This window comes from Marmota marmota, unplaced genomic scaffold (genome assembly GCF_001458135.2).
Source record: "Marmota marmota marmota unplaced genomic scaffold, marMar, whole genome shotgun sequence".
NCBI classification, from domain to species: domain Eukaryota; kingdom Metazoa; phylum Chordata; class Mammalia; order Rodentia; family Sciuridae; genus Marmota; species Marmota marmota.
In genome coordinates, this window is record NW_025999977.1 from 57,737,299 (window position 1) to 57,759,030 (window position 21,732).

General features: G+C 48.8%; 1 long non-coding RNA gene across 1 annotated transcript; it reads left to right on the forward strand.

Moving 5' to 3' along the window:
- The first annotated feature begins 871 nt into the window (after positions 1-871).
- Positions 872-11,596, forward strand: LOC125617285. The gene is made up of 3 exons (XR_007348263.1): positions 872-1,324; positions 9,042-9,178; positions 10,180-11,596. It is a non-coding gene; the product is annotated as an uncharacterized LOC125617285 (long non-coding RNA).
- Positions 11,597-21,732: the final 10,136 nt, after the last annotated feature.

Genomic DNA, 21,732 nt, shown 5'->3' on the forward strand with positions numbered 1-21,732 from the left:
TGTCCATGTGTGTGCACCTGTGTGGTGTGTCTGTATGCACATGTGGTGGGTGTGCACACAGGTGGGTGGCACAGTGTCTGGCAGCAAGCTGAGCTGCCACTGCATTTCAGTGACTGTCTAGCCTGCTTATTGTGGTACCAGAGTTGGAGACTGTAGGTGGCTTGGGCCTCACTCTTCTCTGCTGGGCTGGCTGTGATGGATCCTCATGTGTCCCTGTAGTCCCCAAGCCTCTGAGCCAGGCAGCAGACTGAGAAAACCTCAGCCCCCCACACACAGCACTGTGGCCACTTCCACATGTTCCAAGAAACATAATTCAGAAAACATATTGCATAGCCTCTGGCTCTGGCAGGAGGAACGGAGAGCGCATTTTGTTTGAATATGAGGAAAGACTTTTCCAGTGCTTAGAATGTTATAAAACCATATGAGCCAGACATGGAGGAGCACTGGTAAGTACGTCCACTCAGGGGGCTGAGGCAGGAGGACCACAAGTTTAGGCCAGCCTGGACAACTTAGCCAGACCTGTCTCAAAATTTAAAAAAAAAAAATTAAAAAGGGCTGGGGATGTTGCTCAGTGCAAACCCCCGCCCCCAGGTCTGATCCCTTGTACTGTAAAGACCAAACCAAACTAAACTAACCCCAAACTCACAAATGAGCTTCCTTGTGAGCCTATGAAGTGCTATTTTTAAGGTTTCTAGGATCATCTTTGGCTCGGGGATGTGTTGGGAGAGCTTTCTGCATGGAGTGTGGGGTGCTACCTGACGACATCCTTGGGACTGTTTTCTTGGTTTGTGGCAAGCCGCTCTCTGTTCACACACAGAGCCGTCCTCAGGCCCCTGCCCACACACAGCCACACCTGCTGCGCGCAGGAGGACGGCTGCACGTTCATGTGATCAAAGTCGCTTTGCTAACCAGCAGCAGAGAGGTCCAGCTCATCCACATTCCTGCCAGCTCCAGGGTGACAAACTCAGTGGCAGCAGATCAAAAGGGGCATGTTTGGCACACGCAGATGGGTCCCACTGCGGTCCCATGACAGAAAGGGAGTTGGGATGGTTCCAAGCCTATCGCTGTGGATCTGTATTCTTCAGGCTGCTCAGGGTCCCAGAGACTCACAACACTTCCTACTGAGCTTGGCCTCATGGAAAAAAATCCTAACTCCCCTAGCAGTGGCTCTAATGAGCACCATCATTACCACCGCCGTGACTGCTGCCGAGTCCGATGACAGGTCTGAATCTCTGCTGAGCTACAGATAACCCAAGGCTGCAGCAGAGGGTCCCAACAGGAGGGACCCTGGACTGGTGATTGACAAGACCAGCCTGGGATACGGGTAAGCCTCTGGTCTCTTCCTCCATTTATTATTATGTGTTGCATTATGTTATTTATACTAGATAAAACGATAGTATATTATTTTACATTTATGTATTGTATTCTATTCTATGTTGTCACATGTAACTATTATGCTATATCATGGGTTATATTATTTCAACCAACAGGAATGGGGAAAGGACACACAGGCAGGCTGAATGGTCCTTATTTTAAAACTTCCCAGGGTAAAATAGTCTAAGGAAGTCAACCCTGTCCTTCTCTCACACTCATTCACGGTCAGGAGGGACTTGCTACAGCCTGACAGGCGAGGGGCGGCTGGGTCCTGCCTTGGCTGCAGGAAGGAGGCTGACCAGTGAGGCCTGATGTGGTTGGAGTCCATGCTATCCAGCCCAGTGTCGGCTGGTGGCAGGTCGGGGAGAGCCACTGGCTCCTGTGAACCCACCTGTTTTGGCCTGGAAGACCTTGCTCCTTGGCAGCTTAACTAGGAGCCTTTCACATTTTCTTTCTGCGTCTCCTTTGCCCACCTGGCCCATGCATCTCCTTGCCTGCTTCTTCTGCTGCGTCAGCCCGTCCTCTTCCTCTGCCTGGCCTCTCCCCTCCTGCACCACAGGCCTTGCCACCCCTGCACTCCTCTGAGTGCTCCCTCTGCTCTTGAGGGGCCAGAGAATCCACTCTGAGCAGAGCCTTCCCGTTGCCTTCTGAGAAGGCCAGCCCTTTCCAGAGGGTTCTTGGTCCTCAGGATTCTCACTGTGCGGCACTTTGCCCTGGGTATGTGGCTCACGGGGTGTGCTCTGCGTGTCGGCAGCACCACACTTCCTTCAGGAGACTTCTGCTCTGTCACATGCACAAGCCGGCCACTTGGAGTGGGAGAGACAGACGGGGCAAGACAGAGGAGAGGGAGGGAGGGCAGGGGGAGCGAGGACTCCAGATCCATGTTTACCCCGCCCTGCTCTGACGTCTCGTGGTGGGCAGGCACACTTGCTCTGCCACCCTGGCTCTGACCTCAGGCTGAGGCCCTCTTGCAGGGCTGCCGTGGGGCTGCACATTTGCTCTGGAGATATAATGTCAGGTTTTATGCAGCCTGCAATCCATTTACTGGGCCACCGTTTACCTTGACAAAAGCGTTGACCCTTCTTGATTGGAAATTAAGAAAGGAATCTCAACCTCTTGGTAAACCCGTCTTTCTTTCTGCTGCTGCCTTTCATTCTAGGGCGGCAGAAAGCACGCCTTCCCAAGGCCCGAAGGACGCACCAGCAGGTGAAGACCTGTGGCTGGCGCAGCTGAGGAGGAGGAATGCAGGCTGCAATTTTGCTAGCAGATGGCTTTGCAGCCCCAGTGGTTAAATGGGAACATCGCGCAGAATGGGGTAAACACAGGTGTTCAGGACTCTTCCAGGGGCCTGAGACCGAGAGGCACCCGTGCTCTGTTGCAGAGCAGGGTGGTGGCTGTTGGGCCTTTGGCTGCAGCTGCCAGCACTCATGGGTGGCATGGAGAGAGTAGCTTCTCGGCTGTGCTGTCACCCTGCAGGCACCTGTCCAGGGCACAGTTCAAACAGGAAGACCCCACACAGGGTCTGGTGCTCTGTGAGCCCTTCCCACCCCTCCTTTCCTCCAGGAAGTGGTCTGGGGAGTGTTTGAGGTCAGCCACGTATGTGATTTCCTCGGATCTTTCTTTAGTAATGTCCTTCTCCCCTGAGCCCTAGCATGGTGGACCTTCTTCAGCACGACCACATTCCCCTGTCCCATGCTGGCTGGAAGAATCCACATGGCTTTTTCAGGGGACAGATCTTCAGACTTCTCCTGGATCCTGCCGGTGCTGCCTTGCCTGCAGTGCCACACATTCGAGTCCTTGTCAAAGGCGCGTGCCTCTGTGCTCACAGACGAGGCTCTGGGTTGGTTCTGCTTGGCACTGTGCAACACAGGCTCTAAGAACCAACTGCACGCTCCTCAGCACTGACTCCTCTGGGTTCAGCTGTCTCTACTCTTACTCTGAGAGTAAAATAAAACCTTCCAAAGTCAGTGGAGGCAAAGTAAACTAACTGAGAAAGCATTTCATTTCTGCTAAGTGGCAGGTGGGGCCCTGGCCCTCTCTCAAATCCTGGCCTCAGGGCTTCTTAGATTGTTTCTTGGGGAGGAGGGTCCCTCCACATTCCTCCCGAAGCCGCTGGACTCTCCCTTTTAATCCTGTCTCCAGTGCCCCAGTCACAGTGACTCCCCTTTGCCCAAGAGCAAGCTCTTTCTTGTCACAGTGAAATGCCTCCTGTCACAGTGCCGGGTGACTTTCAAGTCGGGGTTGAAGGGACCTTTGTATTTCACAGCAAACCTGGGATTCCCAGTGTGGTGTAGGGTTGGTGATTCACATATCGCACTTTTTTGTTTAGAAAATGAGGCCTTTTCAGAGAAAAAAAAATCTAGATTGTTTCCATGCGTCTCTGTAAAGGACCACATCTTTCTGCTTTGCCCAAGAGGCCAAGCCAAAGCAGATCTCGTTTTGCTTCTCTGTTGCCGAACACAGGGCCTCACGGCATTCTTCTAGGATATAAATGACAAATGGAAGTCAAAGCTTTTCAGAGAGACTCTGGAGTGGGTGTTTAAAAACAAAGAAAATCAAACCAAGGTGGATCTAACAGCACCCACAATGTGTCATCCTCAGGGCGCCACATTCTTTTCCCAGCTCTGTCCGACTGTGACCTCGGGGAATGCCTTGTGTCCTGCCTGGGCTTGGCTTTCTCACACATCAAATAGAGCCACTGCGGTAAAATGTGCTCTGAAAACCTTCATAGTTTGCAAATGGAACTGGTCTTTGAAGAATGGAAAACGCTAAGAGACAATGTGGGGAGCCTGGAGTCCTGCAGTCTGAGGTGTGGAGGTCAGCAGCGGCTCCGTGCTGGGGTCTCCTGAGGAGTCTCCACACTCTGCAGAAGCCCAGTGACCTCTGTCCATCTTCCCTCCACGCACTGAGTGAAACCCTCACACCTTGACTCACATTGAATTGGAGTCCAATTAACAGTCTGAGGTTCTTGTGTTGGAGAACAGTGACTTCAGATTAGGAGGCAGCTGAATGGCCTTCCAAGGGCCTTGCACCTACTAAGATGGTATGGAGGTGGAGGATCACTGAGGATGTGTACTGATCATGGGAGCAGAAGCTGCCCTCTGCTGCAGTCCCTAACTGGAAGGCCATGCTGCCCTCCACGTCCACCAGGGGGTGCTCACCCTCTGACAGGCAGGGCCCTGCCCGCTGCCCTGAATCCGCCCATGCAGAACAGCTGCCTCTGGGCTGGCCTCGGCTTCTCCAATGCCATCATGCTGCTTATGCCAGGAGAATAACCTTGCTAAAAAGTGAGAATACGGCATTCTGACTAAAAAATGGTGCCCTATGAGTACAAGCTTCCCCATAGCTCTCACCACAGTCATAGCTACATGTAATACCCTTCTAGTGCATTTAGGTAAAGCTTCGTTAATTGAAACACAGACGTCTAGAGAAGACAAAAATCTATGGCAAAAATAAAATTATCAGTTTTGAATTTTTTTAGCTCTTTTTTCAGTAAAATCCTTCAAAATGAACACATGCTGGTGGTCAGTACCTAATGATCCTGGCTTTTAGAATCCGAATGATAACATTTGGTCATAGCTGTGGAAGAGAACACAGTAAAAATTTAAAATTTCACTCCATTCGATCTAATTAGCACACAGCAGTTGTAGGGAGTGCTCGTGATGCAGGGTGGTACCTCAGTATCTGTATACAATTTCTATTGATCCAATCGCAGAGCCTAGCATTTCCCTCTTCTTATCATTTGTTACCTTTGAGCCTTTCTGCTCCTCTCTTCTGCTTCTTCATAAATATCAGTGAGACGGGTGCTCTGCGTCACTGCCCTGTGCTCGGTGGACTGGGACGCTGTCCTCCTTGCTAGGAGTGTTCCGGAGCAATTAGTCACCCTCCCTCCCTCCCTCCCCACTGGCCGGGCTCTAGGAGTGACCACTACACTCACTCCTGCTTGGAGACTGCCGTTATCAGTTCCCATGGGCAGAGAGGACTTCTGAAGCTCTTCTTTCGTGCCTGACTCATTTCACTGGAACTGACGTCTTGCAGTTCCGTTGGTTGTTGCCACAGATAACAAGATTCTGTTATTTGCACCTCAGTGGGGAGGCGTCTCTTTGCCAGGCGGACTTCGTTTCCTTTGGGTGCATCCCCAGAAGTTGGGTGGCTGGACCACACAGCAGCTCTGTTTTGAGTTTCTCGAGGTCCAAGCTGTTTTCCATCATGGCTGGACTCCTTCACCTTCCCACCAGCAGTGTTCCCTTTCCCCACGCGTTCCTAGTGCAGAGAACACAGTAAACCTGAAGGCATTCAGATGACTCAGTCCTCAAAGTCCTATTTCATGCCATGTTCTTGGTTTCACATATGTTGGGGATGTGAGGGCCGGAGGATGGAGGGGTAGAAGAGAAAAAAACCAACCAACCAACCAGCCAACAAGAAACTGGAAGGAAGAAGCCAGATTGAGCTGGCTCTAGACATCCCTATCTGTCCTGCTTCTCTCCCATCCAGTAGGTGGCCTCGTCTGTTGTAAGCTGGTGTCTTGCCCCCAGGATGGTGGAGGTAACCCGGGTGGGAAGACTGTTCCTGGCACAGGGCGCCTGGATGCGGGGAGTGGCTCCCGCCAGTCCCTGCAGAAAGACTGCACCTCACGGGTCTCTTTTGGGGACCCCTTCTCCTCAGACGTGAGCATCGGGTACTATCTCCCTCTCTTGCCTGGAGATTTCCCAGTTCCTGGTCTCTCCCTCCTCCCCCTCATTCCCAATTGAGGAAACTCTCACCCTGGGGCTCCCGTGGGCAGCTCCCTGGTCACACTGCACACCTGTGTGGGGCAGCTACTGTGTTGGGTTACCGCCGCTGGGGAGGGGAGAAGGCTGCAAACCTGGTACCTGGTACCTGGCCGCAAGGTACGCCCTTAGCTGGTTATCAGGACTGTATTTCTAAACTGTCAACCTGGAAATCAGATAATGTTCTCTCTCCTCCAAGCCTTCCACCAGCTCCCATGTAACTGGAAAAGTCCAAAGGGACACACATCTCACACACGTGCTACACGCAACACACATGAACACCACACACACATACACACATTTCAAAGGCTCACTGGCACCCAGGGCACCATTCCGTCTCCCTGTGGTTTCTGCAGGGGCCCCTGGAGGGCTCAACAGTGAGTGTTTCCAGGAAGTGAGCCCTGACACACAGACAGGGAGGCGGACAGACCTACGGCTGCTGATGCATGGAAGATTCCAAGTTCCCGGTTTCCCGTCCTGGCATGTCTGGTGTCCAGTTTTTGTGGTGGCTGGCTAGTTTTGGAGAAGGCGGCAGTGCTGGTGAGAGGGAGTGAGTGGGCAGGGGCAGCTCTGTGGGGCTCCACTCCACCCACGCGCACAGGGGGGCCTTCAGCGACTCCTCCCAGCCGCCTTCCAGCCGGCCTCTTTTGGGCTGATGAATTTTCTGAGGGACACAAGTCACTTTCTATTTGGTGGTGGTGCTACAGACAGGAGGCCAGACGATTCACCCACTGGAACAAGAGGGGCAGCCTTGCACGGAGTAGACGGTGCAGACAGGCTGAAGAGGCGAGGGCCCATGGGGAGGTGGCTGCCTCTTCCCATCATTTCTAGGTGTCCCATCAAGTCAGATTGCCAGGTAAGAATAAGGAGGAACAGGGAGGGAGGAGAGAAGCAGTGTGCTAAGTAGTCGGCCTAGGCTAGCAGTTCTAGGTGGTCTACGGAGTCCCCTGGGGTTCCCCAGACATCCACAGGTAGCCAAGGCATCAAACAATTTTCACAATAAAATCAAGATGTTTCTTCTTTTTAAGTTATGTTCACGTTTAGTGAACATAAAAGCAGTGCTGACTAAAATGTCTGGCCCAAGCAGAAATCAAGGAGGTGACACCCGAGGTACTTCATGCCTGGCAGGCCACACCCCTGCAGTCACAAGGCACACACAGACAGTGCCCATTTCTCTTATCGCCTGATGGGGCTGCAAGCACTGCCCTGCCTAGCCACGCGCCTCTTGTGAGCCTCGAGTGGGGAGAGTGCACATAAGGCACCTGCCTTGTGGCACCACAAGGAGTGTCCACACCATGTCAGGTAGAGAACTGCGCGAGTGCCCCGTAGGCTCCAGGCTGAGAGACCCGCTCTTTCCATGAAACACCATTTTTATATGAACAGATTTTGAAACACAAATTGGTCACTTATTTGTTCTAAATGCTGATATTGGAACTCTGACATGAAGATCATGAAAATGGAAAGACACCTTCATTGTCTGTGCCTGACACCTTCTCCATACTCACCTCTGACCCTGAGGCCGAGGATAGTGACCACACACCTGTCACAGTGTTACCATCATATAATTAAATGCACAGACATTTGGAAAATCTGGACCACTTGACAAGCCAGATTCTCCTAAATGACCAGTGCACAAGGTCAAGAAATCCTATGTGAGTGAAAGATCTGCCCCAAGGCCATAGCAGAGCCACAGGGGACACTCCTGTGGAATCTGTCCACCTGGAAATCAGACAACACCTCCGCCAAGAGCCCTTCAGAAAGCCACCCTGTCCAAGTTCTGGGTAGAATCAGAGAATCGTGAAGACCATCATCTGAAAAGCCACCGGAACACACTTCAGACCGGGTGACCTCAGCTTCACCCCCGCCCACCAGCTAATTGGCTTGTTAGAGGGACTGGGCTGTGTCGGCCTCAGAACGATCCAGAATGCGGAGAGACAGGCTCTGACAGAGAGGACCAAAGGCTTGGAAGGAGAGGCTGGGGACGTCGCAGGCTGTCCGGCCTGCTGGCCTGGATGGGCGGCACCTGTCCCTGTCTGTGTACCCCCTTGCTCTGGACCACAGTCTGAAGACAGGTCTGGGCTGAAGCAGATGCTGGCTGACAGGGAATGCCCTGCTGGTCCTTCTCTCTTCCACCTTGGAAATGCTGTCTGCCTCCTCTTAGGCTGGACGGAGGGATATCCCAGGACAGGGAAGGGTTCCGAAAGCAGGTGGAGACGCCTATCTTCCTGTGCCTGTAGATCTCTCTGGGTCACATTTGCCTCTTCCCCAAACTCTCCATCTTTCCCCCAAGCACTGGGCCTCTGGGACATCCATGCCTGTCTCTGGTTTTCAGGCAATTCAGAAGGTTCTGAATCCTGCCCTTGCCTAAAGGACTGGAAGGGATCGGGAGCCAGGGAAGAGGGGTAGTGGGAGCCGGAAATGCCAAGCTGTGTTCAGTCCCTTTCTCAGGCCTCTCAGGGCCACGCTGCAGTGGGCCAGGCCTGACTCCATGCCCTGCCAAGCGAGTCTCAGTGCACTGCAGCTGCTGAGTTCCCCGGAACCAGCAGGGGGCCCCGGGGCTGGGAAAGGTCCACATTACAGAAGGGCTTTTCACTTTTAAATGGGACAAGAGCAGTTCTGAAAGGGTGTAAGCCATGATTTAGCAGGGTTCTAGGTGGGTTCTGTCATTTGAGTTACTGAAAATGACATTGGAAGAAATGACAAAAGCAAGACCTGACCTTCAGCAGCTGGAGTTCATGCTGCACCTTAGCCTCGGGGAGCTTCCGCACAGCTGGGGGTCCCAAAGTTCTCGGCTCCAGGCTCCCATCTGTCTTCTTCGCTTCTTCTTGTGGTACGAGGGGTCAAACTCAAGTCTCACCCGTGCTAGAATGTTGTCTTTATTTTTTTAAATGCTTTTAGGGAAATAAGGAAAGCGTCTAGGAATAAATGAGCCGGACCAACGCCTCCTTGGCAGAGCTCAGCCTGAGTCTCCACGGGCAGAAGTGGTTGGCACTGAGGGGCCAGCCCTGCCCACATGCGGTGCTTGGAGAATTCGAGTGAGTCACGTCCTCCTTTTCCTTACCTCTTTCCCGACTCTCAGCCTACTGTCCATTCAGCAGCGGGGCCACCTGCTCTCCGCTATCCATCAGACCCAAACCTTGACTTCGCACACATATACATTATTTTAGTAAAAGTATGGTGGTCAGAAGCAAGAATTATCAAATGTAAGCTTTCCTGTGCGAGAGAGGAACCATGGAGCACACCACCAGGGGACGACAGGTGGAAGGGGGTGGGGGTGCTTGGTGACTTCCCAGGCTGCGCAGGGCCCTGGGTTCCTTACCATTGCAGGCAAGACTGTAAACAAAGATGCAGAGAGACGTTGGCTGCCCTCAGAAGAATACGTATAGACCTGCCAGAACCACTCTACACAGCAACCCCACAAGCAGGTCACTCTGCTGGGCTGCTTCTGAAGCCAGGCTGATTGGCACTGCTACCCCACGCGCAGCAGCTCTAGGGAGCAGGGGAGGGGGAGCACATATGCAGCATTTTCGTTTTCACAGACTCAATGAGTTCAAGCTTGGGAAGGCGTGTCGCAGTACATCTGGCCCACACCTTTCACGTTGGGGCAATGATGATTCAAAAGTTTTAGCTGACACTAAAATAAATCCAACCTCCTATTTTCTTTGGTATGTTATCTCTCCCTGTGCAGCCCACATGCACTCTCACATGCACACGCTCAGACACACTCATGTGCACACACATACACTAATTCACAGACACATTCACATGCTCACACACGCACAGGCACATGCTCAGACACACATACACACATACTCACTTGCACACAAAGACTCTCACAGTCTCACAAATGCACCGCTCAGACACACTCACGTGCACACGCACACATACCAAAATGCACAACTGACACAGGAAGGAAGGCATCCCAGGCAAGTGTGTGTGGTGCCAAATCATCTTTAGTAAAGTTGGGGGGAAAAAAGAAGAAAGGAAATCTGTCTAAAATGTTCAGGATGATTATTTTTTTTATTTTTAAAAATAGTGCCTTACAAGTGGGGAAGACAGACTGCTGGAGAAAACACGGCGGCAGGAAGAGAGTGAGCTGCCCCATGCCCCACTCCGCGGTGCCCGCAGATCTCCCCTGGTCGGAATACTCCGTCTCTGAGAGTGTTAGAGGACCCCATCCGGCTGCTCTCCGCAGACATCACCAGCACTGTGACCCCACACGTGGGGCTGTGGGCCTCAGCATTGGAGCAGGACACCGGGCGTTGGAGCAGGACCCAAAGCCGGAAGTTCCAGTCCACGCAAGACTCCTCCAGCGCCTGGCAGAATCGCCTCTCAACACATCTGCAGGTCGCCAAGACTTGGCTCTGCTCCCACGTAGGTCACCCAGCTGCTACCTACCCACAGCACAACGCCATCGCCTGGCGCCCCCACCTCACCAGGCCCCCCACCTCACCAGACACCCTGCGCTGGAAGCAGGCCGCCACCATCTTGACTCAGCATTCTCCCCATATTATGTGGGGGCAGTTCCGCACGCCCTTGTGGTACCTCTCCCCTGCCCACCATGCCCACGGTGTGCCGGGGAGAGGGGACACAGCTGCACTGCAAGGGCCTCCCGAACGGCTCTGGTAAGACTGAGGCCTGCTCTGTGAGCTGTTGAAGTGGGCAGACCACCTCAGCCGTCGGGTTACTGGTTACTGTGCAGTGAGCCACACCCAGGCTTCAGGTTGGCATGTGTTACTGTTTTTATGATCCTTTTCTCTATCCTTCAAATGTTGCTCCACTGTACTATTTACTTATAAATCCACATAAAGTCTGAATCCATTAGGTAATGGTATAAATAACTTGCATTTTTAGGGAGGAATCTTTAAAACTGCTTATATATTTCAGCTTCTGACAAATTGCCAAGACACAAAAGAGCTTCTTACACTTTGTTTTACATATAGGAAACCTGTACTGCAAAAGCATTTTCCCTAACTGCTGTTAGATACACCATGAAGAGGCATTTTTAGGTTCATGATGAATTTCTTCACTTAAATTAGCATGGGGGCACTATGCTAGTATTCACAGGTAACTATAGAATTCTATGTTGTAATAAAATTATGATAAATGAAGTATCTGCTTAATAATAGAAACATATGAAGTATAACATTTTATCTTATAAATTTAAAGACTAATTTATTTGTTAAAAAGACATTATATGTAAGTTTTAAACAAATCACCAATGGTAAAAACAATAATTAACATGTCTAAGTAAAAGCTTTCAAAGGGATAAGGTTTAGAGTTAAATATTTTCTTTCATAAATGAAGACAGTAGGTAGACCAGTATTTGAAGGAGTCATGTTTTACCAATTCTTTTCAAATCTCTTGTCATACATTATTGGTTGTTTTGGCTATTTTTCTTTTTTTTATTATTGGTTTTATTTTTTAGATACATGACAGCAGAATGCATCACAATTCTTATTACACATATAGAATAATTTTTATACCTCTATTTGTATATAAAGTATGTTCACACCAATTCATGTCTTCATATATATGCTTTGGATAATGATGTCCACCATCCTTGCTAACCCCCTGCCCCTCCCTTTCCCTCCCACCCCTCTTCCCTATAGAATTCATCTAATCCTCCCATGCTCCCCCTCCCTACCCCACTATGAGTCAGCCTCCTTATATCAGAGAAAACATTTGGCATTTGTTTTTTTGAGATTGGCTAACTTCACTTAGCATTATCTTCTCCAACACCATCCATTTACTGGCAAATGCCATGATTTTATTCTCTTTTAATGCTGAGTAAAATTCCATTGTGTATATATGACACATTTTTTTATCCATTCATCTACTAAAGGGCATCTAGTTTGGCTCCACAGTTTAATTATTATGAATTGTGCTGCTATAAATATTGATGTGGCTGGGTCCCTCTACTATGCTGTTTTTTAAGTCCTTTGGGTAGGGACCCAGGAGAGGGATAGCTGGGTTAAATGGTGGTTCCATTCCCAGCTTTCCAAGGAATCTCCATACTGCTTTCCATATTGGCTGCACCAATTTGCAGTCCCACCAGCAAGGTAAGAGTGTGCCTTTCTCCCCACATCCTCACCAACACTTATTATTGTTTGTCTTCATAATAGCTGCCATTCTGACTGGAGTGAGGTGGTATATTAGAATAGTTCTGATTTGCATTTCTCTAATTGCTAGAGATGATGAACATTTTTTCATATATTTGTTGATTGATTGCATATACTTTTCTGAGAAATCTCTGTTCATGTCCTTGGTGCATTAATTGATTGGGTTATTTGTTTTTTTTGGTGCTTAGCTTTTTGAATTCTTTATATATCCTAGAGATTAGTGTTCTATCCGATGTGTGAAGGGCAAAAATTTGTTCCCAAGATGTAGGCTCTCTGTGCATCTCACAGATTGATTCTTTTGCTGAGTAAATAGGGAAGAGAGGAGGGAGGGAATGGGAGGAAGAAGGGGAATTGCACGGAAGATGGAAGGAGACCCTCATCGTTACACAGAATACATGTATATGATGTGAGGGAAAAAAAGAAATGTGTCACATTAGATTGGGTAGATAGAGGTGATGGGAGGGGAGGGGAGGGGAAGGGGGGATAGGAAGGGCAGCAGAAAAAAATAGACACTAGTATTGCTGTATGTATATACGTGGCTGTATAACCAATGTGATTCTGCAGCCTGTACACTTGGAAAAATGAGAAATTATACCCCATTTAATTCAAATATATGATATGTCAAGATCATTGTATTGTCATGAGCAAGTAATAAAAAAAAAAAGAAAAAGAGTCCACCCCATTTATTGATTCATGGTTTTAATTCTTGTGCTATAGGAGTCTTATTAAGGAAGTGGTTTTGGCTATTTTTCTAAGTGGAGGATAGTTAGAATTGCTTATACACACTAGGACAGGGGCAGGAAAGCCTTAGGGCAAAGCCATTTTTGCCCAGCTCCTGATCCTCAACACCTGTCCCAGGGGTTCTACAGCAGGAGCATTGCTGGGGACTCAGCCAGGTGGCCTGCGAACACAGCCTGACCTTGCTGGGCCAGCTCGGCCGCTGCTGCTGCATGTTTTTGGTACTGGTGATAAAGATGATGGAGTAGGTAGGTTTGGTCAGGGAAGAAATTGAGTACTTTGGGAATCACCCAGCCTTGAATCACTAGCCTTACACTCCAAAGCCTTCAAACCATCTGGGGCCCGGAGTGGGGACATGAGGGTGGAGCAGGGCTTTCTTTTCACCTGTGGGCTCCTTGCCCTGGGGAGAAGTTCCCAGGTCCAGCAAGATGCTTGCATCAACTGCATGGGAGAGGACACTCTGTCCCTGAGGGTCTGCATTTGCAATATAGTAAAAATAGCCTGAGCAGGCTGGTGTTTGTCCCCCGGGCAGCCTCCCTCTCCAGTGTCAATGTTTTCGTCTCCTTGCCAGTGCAAACAGCAATTCACAGACCCTTCCACAAGATGCACTCTGCAGTCCTGCCTCCAGTCACCAACATGCAGTCAAGAGTGAGAGACTCTAGTTCGATCCAGTAGCCCACTCGAAACCCACAGCCACACTCAGGGGAGCATCTGAGTGGCCTAGAGCAGCACAAAATAATTTGGTCTAAAAGTTAAAAATAATAGGTGATATTGATTTTTATGAAAATCAAAGAACAAAAACATGGACAGCTTTTGAAGTGAAGGCTCAGCAGTGACATTGAAGCTGTACTGTGTCTCAATGGGCCAGAATCACAAGCCATGGCCGGGAGAGCAGCAAAGAAGCCTCACACACCATAGGACTTGTCCCTTTAAAATCTCAGGGATCCTGATAGAGCATCCTGTGTTCCCACCATCTGCAGGCTGTGTAGTCAGTGCAGACGCACATGCAGGTCCTGTAATGCACAATCTAATTAGTGCATTAAAGCTTAATTTATCGGATAAATTGTAAGTATAAAAACCATTATAATTTAACAAATCTATTCCCTTGCTGCTGTAATGAACACTTTGGCTGGGCTGGGTTATTATGCATAGTTCTCTTTTTTATATTATATTGCTAGGTACCTTCCTTAATATATCACAGGGACAACAAAGTCATTCTGAAGGACCTGTGCACACATGGCACTCACATTTGCAATCATAATTGGAATTTACCTGTCAACAGAGCTGCTTCATTGCAGATATGAGCAGAATTGAAAAATGCCGTGTTCACCTGGAGCCGCTTCTAGGACAGCATTCCTGTCTCCAGCGAGAAGACTCCATGGCTCTTCAGCCTTGGAATGGAACATTGGCCATAACTTCTGTCACTGCCTTTGCTGGCTTCTTCTCCCCTCTCTTCTAGACCTCTGCTGGTCTTCACCTCTCCCTTCTTCCTCTCACTTCCTGCTCCTCCCATCTCTTTCTCCTTCTGCTCCTTCTTTGTCATCTTCATCTCAACAGGGCTGGGGACTTTGGCCATCCTTTTCCAAATGAATGAGAGACTTGTTAAGAAGCGTGGGATGTTGAGCAGGCTGTCACACACCTGCAGAGCTTCCTGTTAGCCCAGCCCTGCAGTGCAACGGGTGCTGATTAAAGAGTGCAAGTACGTGACCTCAGGCAGAATGTGAGTGCTTGGAGAAGTCAGGATCATCTGAGTGAAATTAAACTGGATTTTGCATTGGACCTTTGTGTTCTAGAGTCTGATTTTCTCCAGTATGTGTTGTTGGCTGGGAGGATTGACCTTGGATGAGAAAGAGTTTTGCAGATGGGCCTCTCTGTGACTTAAAGACCTCCTGGAGGTTTATGCATTTGCTATGGCTTCACGGACCACCTGGGATATAGATTAGACAGGTGATTGCCCATGTGGTTTAGTGTCATGGTTTAAGGAATCCATACAAACTCAGCATGTGTAAACATACAATGCTTTCCCAAGGATTGGCTAACACTTGGCCTTTTAGCTAAAGCTCCATGGGACAGGTGGCAATAGTGTGTTTAGAGGGACTAAGGGCAAGTTGTTTGGATGGAAGGGGGAATGTAATGGGATACAGTGTTGTTGCAAAGTCCTCAAAGGGGAAATAGAATTAAGGCTGGAAAACAGCAGTTCCAGAGATTTCTGCATCCACCTCACCATTGCTACTAGGGTCAGTTCAAGGTTCTCTACTATCATGGTAGAACAAAACAGTACTTGTTTACAAAACGATTTTTAAAAAGTTTTACAATTGTTTCACACACCTCTTCTCAAGAGATTGAGGCTGACTCGTCCCTCCTTAACAGTGGCAAATGGGGCATGCGATTTCTAGACTAGGTCTGCATCCTCCTCACTCGCTCTGGAATCACCAGCTCTGGAGAAGCCAGCTGCCATGTCTGGAGGACACATTTTCCCCAGCCCTGCACTTGGGCCATCCTGGCAGCACACCCTCCAGCACTGCCCAACATCTGAAACAGGTGGAACATGTTTGTTTTCTCTTCTGAACATGAAGTAGGGATTTCAACTGAAGGGGAGGCCAGGAGAGATGTGTTCAGGGAGGTTGAGGGCATTACATCAGAGACACCAGCATGTTAAATCCAGAGTGTCTAAGGTCAATATGTAATCTTGGACACATTTTTCCATTTGTTTCAGATTTTCTCTCTTTGAAATGGGATTCTGTAATGTCTTGCCACTCTCTCAACATTGTCATCATACTTAGAGTCATATGCACCAGTCTTTAATAGAAAGTTTCAAAAATACCAGGTTTCCCTCCTCCTGTTTTCCAACATAAATATGGATGTGAACAGTAGCAGAGGCCAGTCTGGGAATACAATGCTCTGAACACTGTCTACTTGGTTGCTCCAAATCAGCTGTTGGGTTTTCTGGGTGCTGGCATGCTTCAGGCATTTGAAGCACATTGGGCTGAGGTAAATGACCAGTATTAGGGTTCTGTATGTTGGTGTCCACCCCAATTCAGATGTTGAAACTTTGTCTTGAATGCCTTGGTATTAGGAGACAGACCCTTTGGGGAGGTGATTAAGTTGCAAGGGCTCTGAATTAATGAACAGGATCATCACCCTTGCAATAGAGAATCAAAGGGACATGCTTGTCCTTCTGCCACGTCAGGGTACAGTAGGGAAGTGCCATCCTGGAGGCACAGAGCCAGCTGTCACCAGCTATGAAGCCAGGTGGTGCATCCATCTTGTTGTCTCCAGTCTCCAGCAGCGTGAGCGGTTGAGGGCTGTGGGCTCTGAGTGTCAGAGTCTGAGCGATCTTGTTGCAATAGCAGGAGCAGATTAAGCCAGCTCCTGGCCCTCACGACTTTGTGTCTTCTTAGGGTTCCAAAGGCCATATTTTAAACTGTATTGTGACTTCTTCATGGTTATTATTAAATTTATTACATCAGTCTTACCAAAGATGTGTGATGGTTTACCAATGATTTTCTTTTTTTGTACAGTCTTAGATTTGTTCTTTTTAGTAACACATGACAATAGGGTGTACTTTGACATATCATACACACATGGAGCATAGCTTCCCATTCCTGTGGTTGTACAACTGTGGAGTTACTGGTGCTGTGTTCATATATGAACTTCCGAAAGTTGTGTCCGATTCGTTCAACTGTCTTTCTCATTCCCATCCCCTTTCTTCCCCCATTTCCCCTTGTTGCTAATGATTTTCAACAGAAGCCATCGACGTTGCTGGCTGCAGCTGCCCGTAACAGCTCAGAGGAGGCTGGCCATGAGGGTCCGCACGCCCGCTGTCCAACTCAGCTTGCTGCGTCCACTCACTTCCAGGTGGCAATGCTGTCCTTGTGAATACCTGCTTATCCTTCTTGCCGTCTGTTCACCAGGGACAGCACTGAGGCCATGCTTCTGCTCTGGATTGTGTGTTTGGATTTCATGCACCAAGTGGAGGAAACACACTCGGGCTGTTTTGCCTGAAGGACTCAGCCCCCAACAGCCTTCCACTTCTCGCTGACTTTAAGTCTCCACCGTCACACTCTTTCCATCCTCTAAGACCTCTCTCTGAAGCCCTCTGCTCATGCCAAGTGCAAAGAGCATTTCCCATCTTGCTCTGCGTGGACTCAGGAGCACTGGACGTGCCCATTCTGAGGAACATGTTCTTGACCTTCAAAGAGCTTGCTGAGCACTGGGAAACAGATAGCACCAGACAATTGAGATCACCAGGGAGGTTAGTTGGGATAGAATGGACAAAAGGGGGAAGTCTAAGAGTTAGCTGGGGCCATCAGGGAAGGGAGGAGGGGAGTCTCACCTGGACTGGGATGAACTCAGCCCCCCGTAGTCATGGAGGATGTGCTCTAACACCACCGCGCACCCCTGGACCACAGTGGGTTCTGGTCAATAGGTAGGCCACGATCTTCCCAGACCTTCATAGGCATGATAAATGTAACTTACAAATTAGACACAGTAAGAAATTAACAATAACTAATAGCAAAACAGAATACTTACCGTATGCCATGATAAAAGTGATCTGACATTATGAACTGCTCAGCTCTGACATTTTCCACTTAATATTTTCAAACTGTGGTTGACCACAGGTAACTGAAACTGGAGGAAGTGGAAGTACAAAGAGGGGCCACTGTGTGGGAGTTTCTCAGGGGACATGGAGACAAATGGGGTCCTGGGAGGCCACTTTGAAGTCGAAGAGAGGACCGCATGGGGACCAGAAGCATGAGGTCAGCGGAGCCTCATGGGACACAGAGGAGTGGAGTTAGTGGACATGACCCTGGGGCCAGGGCATGGAGACTCCATAACCACTCCAAGATTATAGAGTTTGTAATAAAAAAATGGAAAAATTTTAGGCAAGGGAGTGACACTTTTTCATGCTTGTCAATATGGAAATAAAATTTAAAAATCCAGCTGAGTTGAGTGCATTTAAAAGTAACCTGAGTGATATTTACTATGGAATTTAGGGCATTCTGACATTTATTCACAAAATAAGGATCTGGGCACTTGACAAACAACTGTGCTGACCTGACACCCACCCCGCCCCTCACCACCACAATCTAGGGTGAGGCACAAGCAGCCTGGGTCCAGGTGGGACTTGCTTCTGTTCCTGTGATGGGGAATTTATTGAAGGTTGATTTTGCTAATTTGGGCTAAAGAGTCCAGAGTACTTTAAAAACCACTTTTGCTGTGCTTGGTTGGTGCCCAACACGTTGAAAGGCTTCTGCAGGCAGACAGCATTTCCATCTCCTTGGAAAGCCATCTATTTTTATAGCAAGTGGAGACTGATTTGACGACCCACAGAAATACACATGAATGCTCCATTCATGTTTCGAGGGGACAGTCACCTTTGGCTCAGGTGACACCCAGCTGCAAGGAGAACGTGGCATCCATCAGATGACACACGCTGCAGAGAGACGTGTTGCTTGGCCCCAGGAGCACAAAGATGTGCTCTGTCCTGGCTACAGAAAGCCCATAAAATGTGCAGACAAGTGCAGAGCACAATGAATACGGCTCCGGGCTCCGCACGCCGCAGCATTGCATGCGACCTTGGCTTTGGAACAAGTTTTTGCTTGTCTGCTCCAGCTTCTCTTGTCAGCCTCAGCAGATGTTGGATTCATTGTCTTACTGTGTAAACTTGTTTCTTTCAGGGAATTCGGGCCGTGACAGAGCTGGTAATGTCCCATTGTGTTACCAGGAATTCTCTCATGCTGGATAGACATTCCGCATTTGCTTGTGTCCTTGAGCTTCCTTCCTTCATTATCTTAATCAACCAACAAATGTTTATTGAGAAAGTAGGATTTGCCAAGCACTCTGCTGGGCTCCTGGGATACATAATGCTGTCACTGCAGAACCCCCAGCCTAGAAAGACAAACAGCAGCCGGCTTTGTGGAGGGTTGTGGCGCTTCAGGAGAATTAACATCCAACACGTGTGTGTGTGTGTGCGTGTGTGTGTGTGTGTGTGTGTGTGTGTGAGAGAGAGAGAGAGAGAGAGAGAGAGAGAGAGAGAGAGAGAGCGCACGCACCTGCTTTCGCCTGTTCCATGAAATCCAAAACATCGCTTCTCATGAAATGAGTAGAGTCAACCAAACTGTTTGCAGAAGCTTTTCCAACCTCCACGAGCTGCCTGCAAACAACGTCCCCCACAATGTCTGGATATCCCGGTTGTAAAGAGGTGGTTTTCAACTCTGGGTTACTTTGTCCCCTTCCCTGCAGGGAGTGACACCTGGCAAGGGCTGAAGATGTCATATTTGGGCAGGGGTGGGTGCTACTGGTGCCTGGCAGGTGCATGCTGGGGTGGTTGGCCAGTACCCTCCAGTGCACAGACTAATCCCCCACAACCAGGAGTTCTGGCCTAAAACATCAGCAGAGCCATGGTGAAGAAGACGCGCTGTGAAGAAACCTGTGAGGAGGTCATGCGAGCTGCACCTGGGTCAAGATCTCTTCCTCGATCCCAGGTTAAAGGGCCTCTATCCCCAGCCGGTTCTGAATGTAGATGGGCGCCTTTGCTTCCCAGGGTCCTCCCAGCCTGAGGACAGACAGCCTCTGCCACAGTGCTGGCCAGGCCACACCCAGGCTGTTCTGGCAGGTTCTAGCCCCTCCTGGGCCTGGATCCTGTGACTCCGACCTCCCGTTGGCAGTGGCTGTCCCTCCATCCTTGGCAGCTGTCATGTCCACTGCTGCTGTGACCCCTGTTGCCCCACCTCTGTTTGTCTCTGAGTTGGAATTCCCCAGACCTGTCCCCGTGATTCCTATAAGCCTAGCTTAAATGACCTGGGTTGGGGGACTGTGGCTCTTGGGGAAACTGAAAATGTAAGCCTCATTGTTGCCAAGTTGTGTCCTCTCTGTTTGGAGATTTCTGTGACTCCTCACACCCTGAGGTCCAGGCACATTGGAGCCACTCCACCAAGGCTGAGAGGGGAGTTCTGCCTTCACTGTCAGGAGCCCTGACCTTCAGGTGAGGCCCAGCCTGTCCTTCAGCCTTCCCTTTCCAGAGCACACCATCAATGGCTCAGTGACTAGGACCGCTTTTCCTAGTTCACAAACATCCTGACAGCCCAGCAACCTTTGCAAATCAGCTTAATTACACTATTCGAAATCATACTACTGATATTAAGTGCTGTCTAGTAGACCATGATGATCTTTTTAAAAATTTATTTATTCTAATTTGTTATATGTGACAGAAGAATGCATCTCACTTCATAGTACACATAGAGAGCACAATTTTTCATGTCTTTGGTTGATCACAAAGTAGTCACACCATACGTGTCTTCATACATGTACATGGGGTAATGATGTACATCTCATTCCACCATCTTTACTACCCCCATAACTCCTCTGTTCCCTTCCCTCCCTATTACCCTATCTAAATTTCCTCCATTCCTCCCACACCTCTCCCACCATCCCCATTTTGGATCAACATTCCATATATTAGAGAAAACATTCAGCCTTTGGTTTTGGGGATTGGATTACTTCAATTTAGGACAGTATTCTCCAACTCCACCCATTTACATGCAAATGTCATGTTTTAATTCTCTTTTAATGCTGAGTAATATTCCCTTGTGTATATGTACCATAGTTTCTTTATCCATTCATCTACTGAAGGGCATCTAGGTTGGCTCCACAGTTTAGCTATTGTGAATTGAGCTGCTATGAACATTGATGTGGCTGTGTCTCTTTAATATGCTGTTTTTTTAAGTCCTTTGGGTATAGACTGAGGAGAGGGATAACTGGGTCAAATGGTGGTTCCATTCCCAGCTTTCCAAGGAATCTCCATACTGCTTTCCATACTGGCTGCACCAATGTGTGAGTGTGCCTTTTCCCGACATCCTTGTCAACACTTACTGTTGTTTGTATTCTTAATAGCTATCATTTTGAATGGAGTGGGATGAAATCATAGAGTAGTTTTGATTTGCATTTCTCTAATTGCTAGAGATGTTGAACATTTTTTTCATATATTTGTTGACTGATTGTATATCATCTTTTAAGAAGTGCCTGTTCAGTTTCTCGGTCCATTTACTGACTGAGTTATTTCCTGATCTGGGTCTCTGAACAGCTAAATGGATGTACTTTTGGCCCTTATTACCAAGATATCACTTGAGTTCTATTTTTCTTAAGATTCTTAAGTCACTTAGCTTGGTTCCCTTCTTTGAAGACACTATGGTCAACACTGGGAAGATGTGCCCTCTGGGCCCCCCACCCGCTGCGCCCTGTTGTTGGGTTCCAGCAGGGCATGTGGGCCCCCTGGTGATGCATGGTGCCTCCTGCCCCCTTCCCTTCCCCTCTCCTTTGCCGAGTTAGACTCCTGCCATGCTGGACCATAGGAGCCTCCACAGATGCAAGGCAGAGAGTCAGTCCATCAGCTAATTGAAAAGTTGAGTAAGTGGGGAGTCAGAAAGCTGATGCGATATGTCTTCAATATTTTATTATCACATAAAAGATATAAATTCCCACTGATTTGCAAAGTTGTGATGTAGTGCCAGGAACTCTGAGTACAGATGGGCCGCTTGGAGTCGGGCATCGTTCTTCTTACATAAACCACAGATGTAATCCCTCCTATATAATTTCCAGATTGGGTGCTTAAAGTGGAATGTGAAGCACTTCTACTCTGCAGAGCTTGACGTCCCGTGGCCCTTTCCTCAGACTCCTGCACTTGCTGTGCTTTTGCTCAATTTGCATCTTTCTCTTTCGTTTTCATA